Source organism: Dryas octopetala, chromosome 3 (genome assembly GCF_963921425.1).
Source record: "Dryas octopetala chromosome 3, drDryOcto1.1, whole genome shotgun sequence".
Classification (NCBI taxonomy): domain Eukaryota; kingdom Viridiplantae; phylum Streptophyta; class Magnoliopsida; order Rosales; family Rosaceae; genus Dryas; species Dryas octopetala.
This window is the reverse complement of record NC_141368.1, coordinates 21,388,367-21,407,020: the sequence shown is the minus strand read 5'-3', so window position 1 is coordinate 21,407,020 and position 18,654 is coordinate 21,388,367. Positions and strand designations below refer to the sequence as shown.

General features: G+C 39.0%; 1 pseudogene; it reads left to right on the top strand.

The window, feature by feature from the left end:
* The first annotated feature begins 14,928 nt into the window (after positions 1 to 14,928).
* On the top strand, positions 14,929 to 16,881 carry LOC147291766 (uncharacterized; annotated as a pseudogene).
* The last annotated feature ends 1,773 nt before the right edge of the window (positions 16,882 to 18,654 follow it).

Here is an 18,654-nt window from a genome sequence, read left to right as displayed (position 1 = left end):
AAGACTGTACTTTAAAATGCTTTAACTCTAAATCCTAAAGGTAAGCACAAAAAGACATAACATATTTAGAGCTTCCTATAATTGCAAAGACATAACATAACAAGGGTGTTTTTTTTTTTTTAAAAGTTCAAAGCGATAAAGCCCATGATCGGCCTCCCCACTTGCAAAAACACAGTGACAGATCGGTTCACTTTAATCAGCCAAGTGCTCGGTAGAACCACATTTTTTAAAGTTGGTACCTAAAGTGAAATAATATAAATGGTTTGATAGTTAAAATGAAAAAATATTGAAATTTAGTACCTAAAGTCAACAAACTTTTTTATTTACCTATTACCTTACCTGGGTGACCTTCTATCTCTATTTTTATTTTTTTATCACTCGACCTCGTTTTATGTTTATTTCACCCAAATACTACCTATTTTGATCGCCCAACCTCGTGGGCATGGTGAAATTGATCAATTCAATCAATATGTGCAACCTTGCTCATGGTATCAAAAATGTTGATCCCCCAACCTCGAGCTAAATTAAATCGACCAACCTAATTCATGTGAAATATGGTTGACTAAAAAGGCCTATTTTGAGGCTGGGTTATGGTGATAAATAATGAAAAATGACCCAAGTTTAGTCGAAATGGCCAAAACATGTTATTTATTATTTTCAATAATTAAGAATTTAAGAGGCTCAATTTATTTTATTATTTTTATATAAATAAAAAGAGTTATTCTGGCCTAGTTTTGAAGCCAGGTCATTCTCTCTTTATTTTTAAAAAGAGAAACGACATTATTATTTTTCTAATATTTTGGTTTGAGATTTTATCAATTTTATGAAGAGTCCATCTAGCCCGCATAAGTCCAAAGCTCATTGATGAAAATTTCTTAGCCAATAATATGTCCGCCCAAGTTACACAAGGATTACCCATTCGCCAAGGAGTCCCGGCCTACTCAAGGTAGAGCCAGAATCCAAGTTAGAGACTTTTCTTGACAAAAGTGATCTTTTTTTAACTGACGTCTTGACAAAAGTGACGAATTGTCCCATATTGATAAAAACCATAAATTTATGTTCTTGATCAACGCAACTCTAAATATGTGTCCTGAAATAAGATTGACTCCAAAACATGTATATTATATAAAAAAATTGAATTCCCTTACTACTATGACACATCAGACTTCATCATAGTGGGTGAATCCTACTGAAAATAAAGATTATGAATAAGTAAGTCCTAGTACGACTTATATACCTATGTGTATTTTTTAAAATGAGGATATTCTCACTTTTTTTTTTTTTTTGAAAAATTCACTATACATATGTAACGACCCGACCCAAAGTTGACTTTTAAAAATAATGGACTTTCGTCTTTGACTTTGGGCACGTTGAAAAGGTCTCGAGTCCACGAGTTCGTAGACACGCGGCACGCGTCAATCGGAGTTACGGTTTAAAAGATATGGGTGTTTGAAGCGAGGGGCAATTTCGTAAAATGGACAAATTGGGTTTAAAAATTTAATTTTTCTAGAAGTTTCTCCCTCTTTCTAGAATATTCTCTCTCTCATTATTTACATCTCTCTCCCCGCACTCTCTCTCTCCTCTCCCCCGTGCCAGTCTCTCTCGCCCCTCACCCTCGCCGCGCCTGTCACCGGCGCGTGACGGCGCGTCCGACGGCGGCTGGGCTCGGGTTTTGGCCTGCCGCCATCGCCTCCCTCCCCTCTCTCTCCCTATGGACTCCATTCCACTGGCCGATCACCCACGACGGAGAAACGACACAAAATAGGGCCGAGCCACCTCGCCGGCGATTTGTGTTTTTCGACGGAGTTGCGGCGTCGGACCACCTGGGTTCTCTTCCCCAGGCCAGGGCGAGTCTGCCCATGACCTTCCCTCACGACGGTGACGCTCCACGACGATGATTCGACGCCACAAGGGTTGCGGCTGCACCACCGCGATTCCACTGTTCCGGCAGAAATTGGATGGCCGGACCTACTGGGCTTTGTTGCCCTCGTCATGGTGAGTTCAACCATGGTCTCCGTTCGTCCATACGAGGCTCCACGACAAAGCAATGAGCTCGGGAAGCCAAGCCAGCCGCCGGCTTCCGCCGCCGATTCCGGCGTTTCCGGTGAAAATTGGCCATCGATCCAGTTGACAAAATCGATCATCTAGGTACGGGTAATCTTTCCCCTAAGGTGTTGATGTTCAATTTTAAGATTTTAGAAATTCGATTTTATGGTTTATGTTATTTTCGAATATCTTGAAATTGGACTCAAATTCGTGTTGTTTTTGTGCAATTAAAGGTTCAATTATATGATTAGGATTGTTTGGAGTTGAATTTGGGTATTTTTAAGTTTGTGCCGCCGCTGCCACCGTCGGCTCCGCCACTTGTGGCGGCGGGTCGGGTGATTTTTCCTTGTCAATCAGCCTCCCCAGGACATCTAAAGGCCAATTCTAGGGTTTGTTTGCATATTGGTGAGTGTTTGTGTGTTGTTAGGGCTGGGCAGCCACCGTGCGTGGTGGTTACCGTCCATTTCGGTCGTTGAACGGAAGTTGTGAACTCTGAATATTTAAATGTTGGTTGTCTGGTCTTAACAGGTACATGGGCTCGGGAAATCTCATTCACGATGCCGTTATGCTGCCGGATTTGGTATCCGAGAAATGGCACTGTGAAGGATATTTCTGTCTTTTACGTAGATAAATTGTGAGTGAAACGTATCGGTCTTTTAATGTAGAGTACCGTTAATAAATCGTCGGTTTCGTGTGAGTTGATGCTTTATGTTAAAGGAAGCCCAGTATAGGGTTCAGACCATGAGAAGGAATTGACGAAAATTGAGACTAATGGATTAAGTGAAGATTTAGCAATTATCATACAATAGACTGTGAGTAGGAATGACAAACAAGTGAGGAAGGGTCGTGAGTAGGGATCAATTTCAGAAAGGTTTCAGTATAGTTCAGGGTAGACTGTGAGTGGATCCTTGGTTTTCGAAATGTTTTGTACGTTTTATAATTTAACTCTTTTCTTGATGTATTTGAGTATGGACAGTTTTCTGGAAAAAGGTTTTGGTATTATTTTGGGAAAGTTTTATTAATGAATTTCTGTCCTTTAGAAAATGAGTTTGAATCGAGCAGCTTTCACAATTTGAGAATAATTTTATTTAAGCGGATTTATGGGAAGATTTAAATTTCAGTTTTTATCTGGAGGAGTAGTTTTGAGAGGTGGTTGATTGAGATATACAGAAGCGGTATCAAACCGCCATACTAGTACCCCCTTCAGCAGGTACATAATTGCTCTGCACTCGCCTAGAGATGACTCGGCGGTGTATGACCAGCACAGGTACATAATTGCTCTGCACTCGCCTAGAGATGACTCGGCGGTGTATGACCAGCACAGGTACATAATTGCTCTGCACTCGCCTAGAGATGACTCGGCGGTGTATGACCAGCACAGGTATATAATTGCTCTGCACTCGCCTAGAGATGACTCGGCGGTGTATGACCAGCACAGGTACATAATTGCTCTGCACTCGCCTAGAGATGACTCGGCAGTGTATGACCAGCACAGGTATACAATTGCTCTGCACTCGCCTAGAGATGACTCGGCAGTGTATGACCAGCACAGGTATACAATTGCTGTAACGCCCCGATCCTAGGGCCCAAAGATACACTGAAACTTTGTCCTTTAAACCTCAAAGCATAGTCATCATCATTTTCATTCTCAAGGATTCAAGCCTAGACTTTACCCAGTCCTAGCCAACAAATGCACACAAGCACACAAAGCAACGAAATAGACTATCTAATTTCACTCACGTCGCTCTTTGAAATCCACCTAGTTTTTAACATACGTTTTGATACTTTTCCCAAATGATCAAAAGAAAGAAATATAACAAATATTCGTTGTAATAAACTCTTTCACAACTTAACAAAAATCTTACATCATCAACATAATTCCAATAGAAAGATTCTTTATAATAACTTCGACTTTGAAATTTCCTTTTTGAACATAGAAAATACTGGGAAGTAATAGAAATGCTATATCTTATAAAATTTCTTGCTAAAACTTATTTTTGAGTCTTGCTTTGATAGAGAATAACTAAAAACAAGAATTACTTTTATCTAATAAAGTTTTTAGTGAAAACGTTGGCCATATAAGCACCCAATTGACAGGCTCCACATTGGTACCGTGCAAGAACGTCGCACCAAGTGGACCGTCCACACAACCTTCCACCCACACCGTCGTAACGCCGTCATGCTAGTGGACTTACAATGTCCCTTGTACCGTCGTAACGCCGTCATACAAGAGGACTTAAGGTGGCCCTTGTACCGTCGAATCGCCGTCGTACAATAAGCCAAAGTGTCATACGTGCACCTAGATTGCCCTTCCACCCACACCGTCGCAACGCCGTCATGCGAGTGGATTTAGGGTGTCCCTTGTACCGTCGAATCGCCGTCATACAAGTGGACTTATAGTGGCTCGTGTACCGTCGAATCGCCGTCGTACAACAAGCCAAAGTGCCGTACGTGCACGTAGACTACCCCCAAAGGGCGAGGCATCCCGGCACACGGCCCAAAGCCTATGTGTGTGCCGTGATGGGTCCCAAAGACCTATCTGTAACCATATCGAAGCTGGGTACTTATACGGCATTTAAAAATCATCCATACTAAATTGTCTCAAATCCACTCAAATAATCTTTATGCTGAAAAATAGATCTTAAATTTCTCACACATTTCACGATCGACTCAAGTTTGAGCAAGTCCTTGGAATCAACAAAATTGCCATGTTTGTAAGGTTTATCTCTCACAACTTGTAAAATCAAATTAAAGTATCAATTCTCAAATAACAATCATTATATAAATTAAAACTTAAAATGAAAACCTCCATTGAGGACGAATAAATCCTTTGACAAGAATTTAAGATAGAAACATTAATTTGACCCAAAAAAAAAAAAAGCATACTTGAAAATCATAACTCATATATAAACGGTCAATTCCCAAGATCTTTCAACTCAAACCATACTTATATAAATCAAGAGGGCATTTATTTATAAGGCATGCAAAACATTTCAAAAGTAAGAGTCCACTCACTGCCTACTCTGGACTAGACCGAAACCTTTCCAACAAAACATAAATCAAAATGCCAAAGTGTATTATTTCAAATAAACATGAAACAAATCCAAACTTTCGACAATACCCAAATTATTAAATAAACCACGTGAATGAAACAAGAGACTAGATTCTTTTCCAAAGTCCAACAACTCAGAAACATCAACATGTAAATCTAGGTTTTAAAACTTATTTATGAACACATTTTGAAATCCGAAATCCATCGCCATTGCTCGGATGCCAAATCCGGCAGCATAACGGCATTGGGAATGAGATTTCCCGAGCTTGTGTACCTGTTAAGACCAGACAACCAACAACATACAATAGATGCTTCAACTAGCTGTTAAACAACCGAAACGAGCGGCCAACCACCTCACACGGTGGCTGCCCGGCCATAAACAATACACAAACACTCACCAATATGCAAACAAACCCTAGAATTGGCCTCTAGATGTTCTGGGGAGGCTGATTGACAAGGAAAATCACCCGACCCGCCGCCACAAGTGGCGGAGCCGACGGTGGCAGCGGCGGCACAATCTAAGAAAATGATTTTTCAACTAAAATCAACCCAAACTCAACCTAGGCACTTCATTTGGATGAAAAACAACTCAGAAATCATTCAAGTATGCTCAATTCAAGGTAAACCCGAAATGGGTCAAACCCCATAAATTCAAATTTCTACTTTCACAAAATTGAACAATCAGACCAAGGGGAAAACGGAGCCCATACCTAGAGGATCGTTTTTCATAACTGGATCACCAACCAACTGTCGCCGGAAACGGCCGAAATCGGCGGCGGAAGCCGGCGGCTGCGTTGGGCTTCTCGAGCTCATTGCTCCATCATGGGGCATCATCGGTGCATGGGAGAACCATGACTGAACTCGCCATGTCGAGAGGATCAAGACCCAGTGGGTCCGGTGTCGCGTCGTCGCCGGAAGAGCAGATCGCCGGCGAAGGTGTCTTCTCTGTCTCGCGTCGATTCTCCGCCTACGGTGGTCGGCCGGCGAAGGGAAAGTGACAGAAAGACTCGCCGTGATGAGAGGGAGTCATCTCTGGTGGTCCGGCATCGCGACGTTGCCGGAAAATAGAGGACGTCGGCGAGGAGGCTCGGCCTGTTCTGTGTCATTTCCTCGCCGTGGGTAATCGGCCGGAGAAACAGAGAGTAATGGGAGGAAGAGGGGGAGGAGGCGAGCAGGGGGTGGGTGGTCTTGCCGCCATCCCTCGCCGGACGGCGAGGATCCCAAGTGAGAGGGTGACCGGAGAGGGAGAGAAAAGGAAAGTCGGGGGAGAGGGGCCGCGTGTGTGGAGAGAGAGAGAGATAGAAATTTAAAATAGAATTTTGGGTCTTTCTAGAAATCTCTAGAACCCAAAAGTCTAAATTGCCCCCCCCAAACTTTGTTCGTCTGTAAAATCCAAACCGTAACTTCGTTTTACACGTGCTTCGTGTCTACGAACTCGTGGGCTCGAAACCTATCTAACGAACCCGAAGTCAAAATCCAAAGCCCATTTATTTTGAAAGTCAACTTTGGGTCAATCCCAATTTAAAACAAAATTCAAAAAAAATCCAAAACCTTTTTAATTTCCAAATAAATTCTTAAAATCATCAAAATAAATTCTCCAATTATTTAAAATAAAACTTTGAAAAATACGGGATCTCACAATCTACCCCCCTTAAAAGAATTTCGTCCTCGAAATTCCAAAGTAAAGGTGAAAGCAGAACAACTGGACACAACACAACCATGCGCAAGCATTAAGTAAAACAATATTCGTTTCAACCCAACTTCTCGTCTCAAATTAAAGTTACCTTTTAGCCACACAATCAACGTACTTTCAAACTCGATGATGAGAATTGTTTAGAAGGGTACTTACTACCAGAATTGACATCAATCTTATCATAAATATGTTCTTTCTAAAATCGAAGCATCTCAAATATGGCAAAAATAATGCCTAACATCATTTAATAATCATCATTAATATCAAAATCATCCTCTGATCCAACCCTTAGGACTTATTTTGTCCTAATCAATCCAACAAGTAAAACAATTACTAGTCATCAACCATTAAACTTAGGATTTCCACATCCATCAATTCACAATTCAGTCCTAGGAATTAATCCTAGACTTAACCTGTCTAGCATACAAGCAGACACAACAAACAATTTATATAATCCGTCCAAAAATAAAATATCTGAACCTAATTCACTTACTGCATTAAACCGACTCAGGATGCAATTAAAGAAAAATCTAACTTAATCACTCACAGATCTCCAAGGATCAATTAATCAAACCATCGATATTAAATTGATCAATTAATTCTATTGTCATCACCAAACTCAATTCACTCACTGCATCATTATCAATCGCATGGTATGTAAAAAAGATAATCCAGTTGTCAATCCACAAATACATGTAACAACTAAGAGGCCAAAACCATACATTAAATAGTTACCATTTTCATAAATTCCTTAACCAAATCCCATAATCTCAGTGATTAGAATTCATCAACTCAACAATGAATGCATTTTCATAAAGTCTAGATTTTCAACCACACACATCCAAGAGGCATATTTCATTTGGTCCGTAAGCATAAAACAAAAATGCACCCACAAATCATTTTTTTCCCAATTAATTTCAACTGGCCAACATGAAACAATTCATTCATGTTATTTTATTTCTCAATCCAATCTCAAATGCCCAATATAAATCAATCACTCATGCTAATTTATTCCTTTCTCTTTTTGCCAATTCATTTTCTTCTCATTTTACCATTGCCCTAGTTATTTGGCCCAATGTCGTGTTTACGAGCTTTCATCGACGGCCACGACTCACCGCCTCGGATTAAGGCCACCGAGTACACCCTGCACTAGCGGATCCTGATCGAGTTTAGGGTTTTTCACCAAAGGGAGATACAGTCCCTGCTTACTTTTCGAACCTGGGCAACCAGTCTACCATTTTATCATCAACTTCCAATTTCCTTTCACATAATCACATTTCTTTCCAATTTCCACATCATTTCATTTCACTTATCAAGTGCAATCAAATATCAGTGCACTACTTCTTTTCAAATCAATTCTTTAAGATATCGGGTAGTTCACATTATCAAATAATCTTGTATTTCATAATCCAATACTCAAATAATCTCAAGAATTCAATTTCACAATTTAATCCCATGCAACCATTCTATATTACCAACAATTAATATCATTCCAAAATAATCCCAAACACCAACATCATAACCAAAACCACATCAATTCAATCAAACAACCAAATTCCAGGCACACCAAATACACATCAATGCATCCCACAGTAACAACAATTTATATAAGTAACACTTATACTCAATTGAAAACAACTCAGCATAATCACCCTGCATGTTTGTCATTAACATGATTACTTTTTCTTTTTCGTTCACTTACCAGTAAACTCAGTAGTCAATTTCAAAATACTCAGCAAACTATTCATAACTAATGTTCTTTCACATTAACAAAACAGTGAACGCTTTATCTGCAACTAATAACAAGGCAAAATAAAATTCGTATCATTTTGAACTCACCGAGGAGCAAACGAGGAGACGGCAGTCCAACAGCAGAAACTTTTCCCAAAACATTTACATGGCTCATTAAAATATTCTTCTGAAATCAATTGAAAATCATTTTCTTTCTCAAACATTTTTCTCAAACTGGTTTCTCAAACCTTCTGTAACATCACAATTCCTCACCCGGGCAGTGTGGGATCGCTCACTTCTCCTCACCTGGTAGCTCGCCACTGCCTCGCGCAGTCGCCCACTCAGGGTCTTGGTCCTTGGGTCTTGCAATCCGCACACATCCGGCCGGGTCTAGCTCTGATACCAATCTGTAACGCCCCGATCCTAGGGCCCAAAGATACACTGAAACTTTGTCCTTTAAACCTCAAAGCATAGTCATCATCATTTTCATTCTCAAGGATTCAAGCCTAGACTTTACCCAGTCCTAGCCAACAAATGCACACAAGCACACAAAGCAACGAAATAGACTATCTAATTTCACTCACGTCGCTCTTTGAAATCCACCTAGTTTTTAAAATACGTTTTGATACTTTTCCCAAATGATCAAAAGAAAGAAATATAACAAATATTCGTTGTAATAAACTCTTTCACAACTTAACAAAAATCTTACATCATCAACATAATTCCAATAGAAAGATTCTTTATAATAACTTCGACTTTGAAATTTCCTTTTTGAACATAGAAAATACTGGGAAGTAATAGAAATGCTATATCTTATAAAATTTCTTGCTAAAACTTATTTTTGAGTCTTGCATTGATAGAGAATAACTAAAAACAAGAATTACTTTTATCTAATAAAGTTTTTAGTGAAAACGTTGGCCATATAAGCACCCAATTGACAGGCTCCACATTGGTACCGTGCAAGACCGTCGCACCAAGTGGACCGTCCACACAACCTTCCACCCACACCGTCGTAACGCCGTCATGCGAGTGGACTTACAATGTCCCTTGTACCGTCGTAACGCCGTCATACAAGAGGACTTAAGGTGGCCCTTGTACCGTCGAATCGCCGTCGTACAATAAGCCAAAGTGTCATACGTGCACCTAGATTGCCCTTCCACCCACACCGTCGCAACGCCGTCATGCGAGTGGATTTAGGGTGTCCCTTGTACCGTCGAATCGCCGTCATACAAGTGGACTTATAGTGGCTCGTGTACCGTCGAATCGCCGTCGTACAACAAGCCAAAGTGCCGTACGTGCACGTAGACTACCCCCAAAGGGCGAGGCATCCCGGCACACGGCCCAAAGCCTATGTGTGTGCCGTGATGGGTCCCAAAGACCTATCTGTAACCATATCGAAGCTGGGTACTTATACGGCATTTAAAAATCATCCATACTAAATTGTCTCAAATCCACTCAAATAATCTTTATGCTGAAAAATAGATCTTAAATTTCTCACACATTTCACGATCGACTCAAGTTTGAGCAAGTCCTTGGAATCAACAAAATTGCCATGTTTGTAAGGTTTATCTCTCACAACTTGTAAAATCAAATTAAAGTATCAATTCTCAAATAACAATCATTATATAAATTAAAACTTAAAATGAAAACCTCCATTGAGGACGAATAAATCCTTTGACAAGAATTTAAGATAGAAACATTAATTTGACCCAAAAAAAAAAAAAAGCATACTTGAAAATCATAACTCATATATAAACGGTCAATTCCCAAGATCTTTCAACTCAAACCATACTTATATAAATCAAGAGGGCATTTATTTATAAGGCATGCAAAACATTTCAAAAGTAAGAGTCCACTCACTGCCTACTCTGGACTAGACCGAAACCTTTCCAACAAAACATAAATCAAAATGCCAAAGTGTATTATTTCAAATAAACATGAAACAAATCCAAACTTTCGACAATACCCAAATTATTAAATAAACCACGTGAATGAAACAAGAGACTAGATTCTTTTCCAAAGTCCAACAACTCAGAAACATCAACATGTAAATCTAGGTTTTAAAACTTATTTATGAACACATTTTGAAATCCGAAATCCATCGCCATTGCTCGGATGCCAAATCCGGCAGCATAACGGCATTGGGAATGAGATTTCCCGAGCTTGTGTACCTGTTAAGACCAGACAACCAACAACATACAATAGATGCTTCAACTAGCTGTTAAACAACCGAAACGAGCGGCCAACCACCTCACACGGTGGCTGCCCGGCCATAAACAATACACAAACACTCACCAATATGCAAACAAACCCTAGAATTGGCCTCTAGATGTTCTGGGGAGGCTGATTGACAAGGAAAATCACCCGACCCGCCGCCACAAGTGGCGGAGCCGACGGTGGCAGCGGCGGCACAATCTAAGAAAATGATTTTTCAACTAAAATCAACCCAAACTCAACCTAGGCACTTCATTTGGATGAAAAACAACTCAGAAATCATTCAAGTATGCTCAATTCAAGGTAAACCCGAAATGGGTCAAACCCCATAAATTCAAATTTCTACTTTCACAAAATTGAACAATCAGACCAAGGGGAAAACGGAGCCCATACCTAGAGGATCGTTTTTCATAACTGGATCACCAACCAACTGTCGCCGGAAACGGCCGAAATCGGCGGCGGAAGCCGGCGGCTGCGTTGGGCTTCTCGAGCTCATTGCTCCATCATGGGGCATCATCGGTGCATGGGAGAACCATGACTGAACTCGCCATGTCGAGAGGATCAAGACCCAGTGGGTCCGGTGTCGCGTCGTCGCCGGAAGAGCAGATCGCCGGCGAAGGTGTCTTCTCTGTCTCGCGTCGATTCTCCGCCTACGGTGGTCGGCCGGCGAAGGGAAAGTGACAGAAAGACTCGCCGTGATGAGAGGGAGTCATCTCTGGTGGTCCGGCATCGCGACGTTGCCGGAAAATAGAGGACGTCGGCGAGGAGGCTCGGCCTGTTCTGTGTCATTTCCTCGCCGTGGGTAATCGGCCGGAGAAACAGAGAGTAATGGGAGGAAGAGGGGGAGGAGGCGAGCAGGGGGTGGGTGGTCTTGCCGCCATCCCTCGCCGGACGGCGAGGATCCCAAGTGAGAGGGTGACCGGAGAGGGAGAGAAAAGGAAAGTCGGGGGAGAGGGGCCGCGTGTGTGGAGAGAGAGAGAGATAGAAATTTAAAATAGAATTTTGGGTCTTTCTAGAAATCTCTAGAACCCAAAAGTCTAAATTGCCCCCCCCAAACTTTGTTCGTCTGTAAAATCCAAACCGTAACTTCGTTTTACACGTGCTTCGTGTCTACGAACTCGTGGGCTCGAAACCTATCTAACGAACCCGAAGTCAAAATCCAAAGCCCATTTATTTTGAAAGTCAACTTTGGGTCAATCCCAATTTAAAACAAAATTCAAAAAAAATCCAAAACCTTTTTAATTTCCAAATAAATTCTTAAAATCATCAAAATAAATTCTCCAATTATTTAAAATAAAACTTTGAAAAATACGGGATCTCACAATTGCTCTGCACTCGCCTAGAGATGACTCGGCGGTGTATGACCAGCACAGGTCCATAATTGCTCTGCACTCGCCTAGAGATGACTCGGCGGTGTATGACCAGCACAGGTACATAATTGCTCTGCACTCGCCTAGAGATGACTCGGCGGTGTATGACCAGCACAGGTACATAATTGCTCTGCACTCGCCTAGAGATGACTCGGCAGTGTATGACCAGCACAGGTATACAATTGCTCTGCACTCGCCTAGAGATGACTCGGCGGTGTATGACCAGCACAGGTGCATATTTGCTCTGCACTTGCCTAGAGATGACTCGGCAGTGTATGACCAGCAGTTTCCCGGGTACTAGTGTGGCGTGAGATTTCAGTTTGTGGAGCATTTTGAGAAATGAAATTACAAGAGTAAATATTTTAAATGACAGTTTCAGTAGAGTTTTGTGTTTTTATTTCAGTTATTTTAACAGTTTTACAACTTGAAAATACTATTAAATCTTCAGAGTTCGAACCACAGATTTGAGATGACTTAAAAATGGATTTGAGAAATAGTTTTAAAGTTGGAGGGTTTCAAAGAGCGTCGTGAGTGAAATTGGATAGATGTTTGTTTGTACCGTGTGTTGTATGGCTTTTGTTCGTTAGGACTTGGGCTGGTTAGAACTTGGTAAGGTTTAGGCTTGAAGCTTGAGAAGGGAAGCGAGGGTGATTATGCCATGAGGTTATTAATTAGGATGTGAATGTTTGAGGTTGATGTTGAGGTTAATAGTAACGATTAGGCAATTGATTTGCAAGAATACTTTATTATTATTATTGATGAGATTTGATGTGCATATGAGGAGTTTTTGATTACCTTGATGCTTGGATGATTGGTGGTGGAATGTTTTGTGATTAAGTAATTATGGATATTTTGTGGATTGTTTTTGAGTTTGGGGATTGAGAAAATTATTGAGGACAATTATTATGTCACTTCACTCATACGAGCTCTAGTGAGCTTACCGGGTTTGTCGTATAACCTGGTACACCATGGATGTGGTGTATGATTTGTGTTTTGCAGGTTAAGCAGGCTGAGAAAGCAGTGGGGAGAAGACGATGCAGTGGGACCCAGAGAGATTTATTTAATTGTTTTTACTAAGTGGTTTGTTTAAAATGTTTTTGACAGAATTATATTTACTTACGTTGTTGTGCATGGCTCAAAAGTAAGAGAAAACATATTTAACAGTTTGATGTTCAGTATTTTCATGGGTCCGAGGTTCGGGGTGTTTCAACATATGTCATGGGATATACATATTTATTCCGGACTCCATTAACCATTTGTTCAGCGCGCCTTGTATTTCACTTACATTGCATGATACATGGTATATGGTAGGCTTGAATTCCTAAACAAAAATGTCAGAATTGTGTGATTAATTCGACTAAATTGCTAATTATTAATTGGTTTTTATGGAATACCACCGTTATGAACACATTGCCCATGCCATGATTGATTTATTTAAATCAAAGCAAATCAATTACTCTACTTAATTTTTCATTTTGATAACAATTACTGTAGGATACATGTAAAATATACCATCTAACATATAATACACCAATTCTAGAAATGTTACAATAAGGTTAAAAAAATTAAAAATCAGGTAAGTCAGCGTGTTTAGCTTGCCAAGTGGCATTTTTATGAGATTGTGATTTACATTTTTGCCCTTTTGTTGCTTGTTTAATTGTTAGGTCAATGTTTTCCCATTGATTCGTTCGTATTAGAATTCCAACTTTGAGCTTTGGATTTTAGGGAGGTTTTTCTAGACTTTTGAGCTTGAATGCTTGGTTATGGATGGCGAATGTTAGTTTTTTATTTATTTATTATTATGATAGATTTAGCAATGAAGATTTTTTTCCTATTCTTTTTGCTTATATTTGATTTTCATTTTGATTTTAATTTGTTTTTGTGGTGCAATTTTTAGAACAGGTTTTTGGAGATTGATGTAAGTGAGGCTTTGTGTTTATTTTGTTGATGTAGATCTGATTTGTATATCTGATCCATGTAAGGTGAGGTTTTTTTTTTTTTTTTTTTTGCTTATTATTTGATTCAATTGTTATTGATTTTGACTTGTTTTTGTGCTACGATTTTCAGATCTAGTTTTTTAGAGATCGATGTAAGTAAGGTCTGTTATTGTTTTGTCGATATAGATCTAATCAATGTTGGTGAGGTTTTTTTTTGCTTATTATTTGATTTAATTTTTTTTATTTATTTTGGTTTGTTTTTTATTTATTTTGGTTTTTTATATATACACTTGTTAGTTTGCTACTACTTGCAAATCAAGTGTAGATGCAGGTGAAATTGCAGATCATGTGTAAATGGATGTGATCAAGTAGTGAAACTACAAATGTAGTTGTTACACATTCATTAGTTTGTTGCTGTTTTTTACAATTGCAATTGTAAACTATTATATATACACTTATTAGACCATATAAACTATATGAATTACACCAAAAGAAAAACACAGTAAAGCTACTTTAAAAAAGCTTTTTTTTTTTTGTCCCATATGTAAATTATCTACCATAGCTGCATGATATAAATTACATTTGAAAGAATAAAAAGGAAAATTACATAAAAAATTGAAATAATTACCCATAACTACACATTTCCTATGTTTTTTAACTTGTAGTACCACTATTATTAATATATAATAATTAGGTTAGTTTTATTAACAATTAGGTTAGTTTGACTGCATGGGCTTTAGTTGACTGCAGCTTGACTGCAGCTGAGTGGGCTGCTTAGCAGCTGCGTGTGTTAAGTGATGCCAATTTTACAATTTTACCCTTATGACAGTTTTTAGTTATTTTTAACTTATCTGCTTCGACAATTTTAACTTATCGAATAAGAATATGGTTGTTGATGGTAGTTTTGATGAGAGTGATTATTTAGGCAAATTTGGTTCTGGTGAGGTTCGTCGGTATCTCTCTACTGACTGGGAGGGCTATATCTGTGAGATTGGCCAAAAATTTGAAGGAGGTGCTATAGAATTTCGTGAGAAGCTAATCAAATATGCTATTGAGTGCGGTTTCCGATTTGTATATGTTAGGAATGACAAAAAGAGGGTCTCTGCTGTGTGTTTCAAGAAGGAATCAGATGGTTGTGATTGGTCTGTGTATGCTTCTACATCTGCTCTGAATGGTTTCTTTTATATTAGAAAGTTAAATAATGTTCATACATGTACTGGATTGGTTCGGGAGCAAAAGAACAAGCTACTTGGAGGTCGTATTGTGTCTAGTTTGCTGAAAGAACAGGTTCAAGCTAATCCATCAATTAGGCCAATCGACATTATGAAGGATTTCAAGCAGAATTATGGTTTAGATATTTCCTACTACACAGCTTGGCATGGCAAGGACTTTGCTCAGCGTGCTGTTCTTGGTGATGAAGGTGACTCTTATAAGAACCTTAGTTGGTATGTTGATGCGTTGAAGTTGGCAAATGAAGGGTCTGTGATTGATCTTGAATGCAATGATGAGACTTGTCGTTTTGAGCGCTTGTTTGTTTGTTTCAAGGCTTGTATTGATGGCTTTTTATTCCTTCGACCTATGTTGTTTATTGATGCAACTTTCATAAAGAATAAGTATAAGGGACAGATGCTTACTGCATCTGCAAAGAATGGAAATCAAGGTATCTTAATGATTTTTTTGTTTTTGTTGCTTACTGCATCAGCTTTTTGATGTTTTGTGAATTATTTCTTATATGTATAGTTTCAGTTTTTGATTACTAATATGTTTTTTTATTTTTGGGTCTATGTAGAGATATTCATTTATGCTTTTGCTGTTGTTGATTCTGAGAATGAGGCTAACTGGAGTTGGTTCCTGCAAAAGATTCGTGGCATTATAGAACCACAAGGTAGGACAGTGACATTTATATCAGATCGCCACAAAGGACTTCTGCAAGGTGTTCCAAAGGTTTTCCCTCTTTCTCCACATGGATATTGTCTGTATCACTTGAAGAACAACCTACGTGGAAGGTACCCTGGGACTTATGGTAAAATGGTTAAGGAGAAGGTTGTGCATCTGTTCACTCAGCTTGCATATGCTCCTACTGCATCTGCTTATGAGGAGAAGCTGGCTGAATTGTTGGTTGAGGGTGAGAAACAAGTGACAGAGTTTTTGGGTGAACTTCCAAAAGAGAATTTTGCAAATGCCTATTTTCCTGGGAGACGATATGGGGAGCTGAGCAATTCCCTTTCGGAATCATTGAATAATATGATTAAGAACATTCGCTTGTTGCCTATTTGTGAATTGGTTGATGCAATGAGGCACAAGATGATGGTAATGATGTCTGAAAAGAGGGATACTTCGACAAGGTGGCATACTATACTTTGTCCAAGAATTGAGGATGAAATGAATTTGGAATTAAAAAAAGGAAGGCATTGGAAGGTTTCGAGGTCTAGTCCTACTGTTTTTGAAGTTGCTGCTGATTATTCATTTGTGGTTGATCTTGAAAGATGTTTATGATCTTGTCGTCAATGGCAGCTCAAAGGGTTTCCATGTATTCATGCAATGAGGGCAATTCAAAGCTGTGGTGCTTCAATTTATGACTTTGTTGAAAACTTCTGGAAGGTTAATTACTATAGAGCTGCATACCAGAGTGCAATTTGGCCTGTGTCAACAGTTGAGAAGCCTGATGGGTCGCCTCAGGTGCTTGTGCTACCACCTCGTACAAAGAAGCAAGCTGGGAGACCGAAGGTCAGTAGGGTGTTATCGATAGGTGAAGTTCCAAAGCGGCAAATGAAGTGCAAGCGCTGTGGTCAATATGGAAGGCATAATCAGAAGACATGCACTGCTATTATTGGATAATCATAATGAAGATTGGTTGATAGAGTTTACTGTAGTTAACAATTTGATAGAGTTTACAGTTAACAATTTTATAGATTTTAGTGTCTTGACATGAAAATATCATGCAATTTGAGTGGATCATTAAAGATTTAATAGATTTAAACTTTCTTGATTTTTCTATTATATTTGGTTGCAAGTTGCCGAGTTTTGTTGCCTTTATATTGCTGTTATTGTCCTTGGATTTTAATAGAGTCCGTTAATATGTATGTTCAGTTTACCTGCAGTTTCAGTTTTACCCGCAGTTTCAGTTTTCCCCGCAGTTTCAGTTTCACCCGCAGTTTCAGTTTGACCCGCAGTTTCAGATGCTTTTTTGACATACTTGGCCTTTTTTGGTTTTTAACTTGTTTCTTTTAGTTTTATTTGCAGTTTCAGTTTTCCCCGCAGTTTCAGTTTGACCCGCAGTTTCAGATGCTTTTTTGACATACTTGGCCTTTTTCGGTTTTTAACTTGTTTCTTTTAGTTTTAGCTGCAGTTTCAGTTTTCCCCGCAGTTTCAGTTTGACCCGCAGTTTCAGTTTCTGTTTTTTCATTTTATTATTTTGCTTGCATGATTAGCCTGTTATATTAGGCTTTTCCTTGACCTAGTTTGAGTTTAAAATGATCTTTTGTTGGAGTAGCAATATAGGTTGTAGTTTCATATTAAATAATTTGAAACCTATTTCATATTAAAGAATTCTAAATAGAAACAAATAAGCTAAAATTATCACTTTAATTATCAAATGTATCATCTTTTCACACCTGAAATGCTTAATACAAAAAGTAATTTTAATCATAACTAATTTCCGAAAATACATGAAACTGCTAATTTCTGAAAATACATGAAACTGCTGTATCTAAAGCTATATCATGTGTGTACATTTTGAAGCCAAAATCCTCTATGAAGCATGAGACGGTCAATGATATGTGCACGGAACTTGTAAATGTCATTCTTGTTAAATTTCTGCATAATGTCATCTCCCCTTGCAAGCTGTCTTGTAAAGTACAAAACAAATATGCCACAATCATTTCTGCAAAAAGAATTTAGTTATGTTATATTAAGAATTTCTGCCAATAGATCAAATTGATTTCAAGAGAGGTAAGTTACTTACGAATCATCCTTTTGTTGCGGGCATTGTTGACTATTCTCGATTGGAAAGGTGCATGGACTGGTGGTGATGTATTGTGCTGTGAGATATTGACCCTTTGTCAATGGCCTTCTTGTCAGCATGTATTGTCCTGTGTTGAAATTTCCTGTTTTTAGCATCCTTTCTGCACAATGCTTTTGGTCTTGCAACCACTTTTCGACTTCTCCTTTCTGCATGTTACAATATAAAATAAAAAGAGAATTTGATCATAGGATGTCAAATATGATGCAGTTACAATACAAAATAAAAAGAGGATTTGAAAATAGGATAGTGCATCACCAATGTCGTGGCTATATCATAGTATTTATCCTTATGGTGCACACTTCGTGGTCTGATCGAGTTGTAATGAGTCCATTTTCCTTCAAGCTTGTCGAAAACCAGTAAAGAGTAGTGGTCGACACTGTGTATTGGAAAGAAAATCTTCTGTGCAGTTCCTAGATTCTCAAATACCTTCTCATGCAGTTGACTTTGTATTGAGTGTGTGTGTCCACCTACTATGTATTCCTGCGTTCATATGCAGTTTCAAAATAAGGATAGATTACAAGTATGCATATTGAAAGTAATAAACTTGTTTTTACTTGTACTTACATGTATGTAAGTGCCTAAGTACA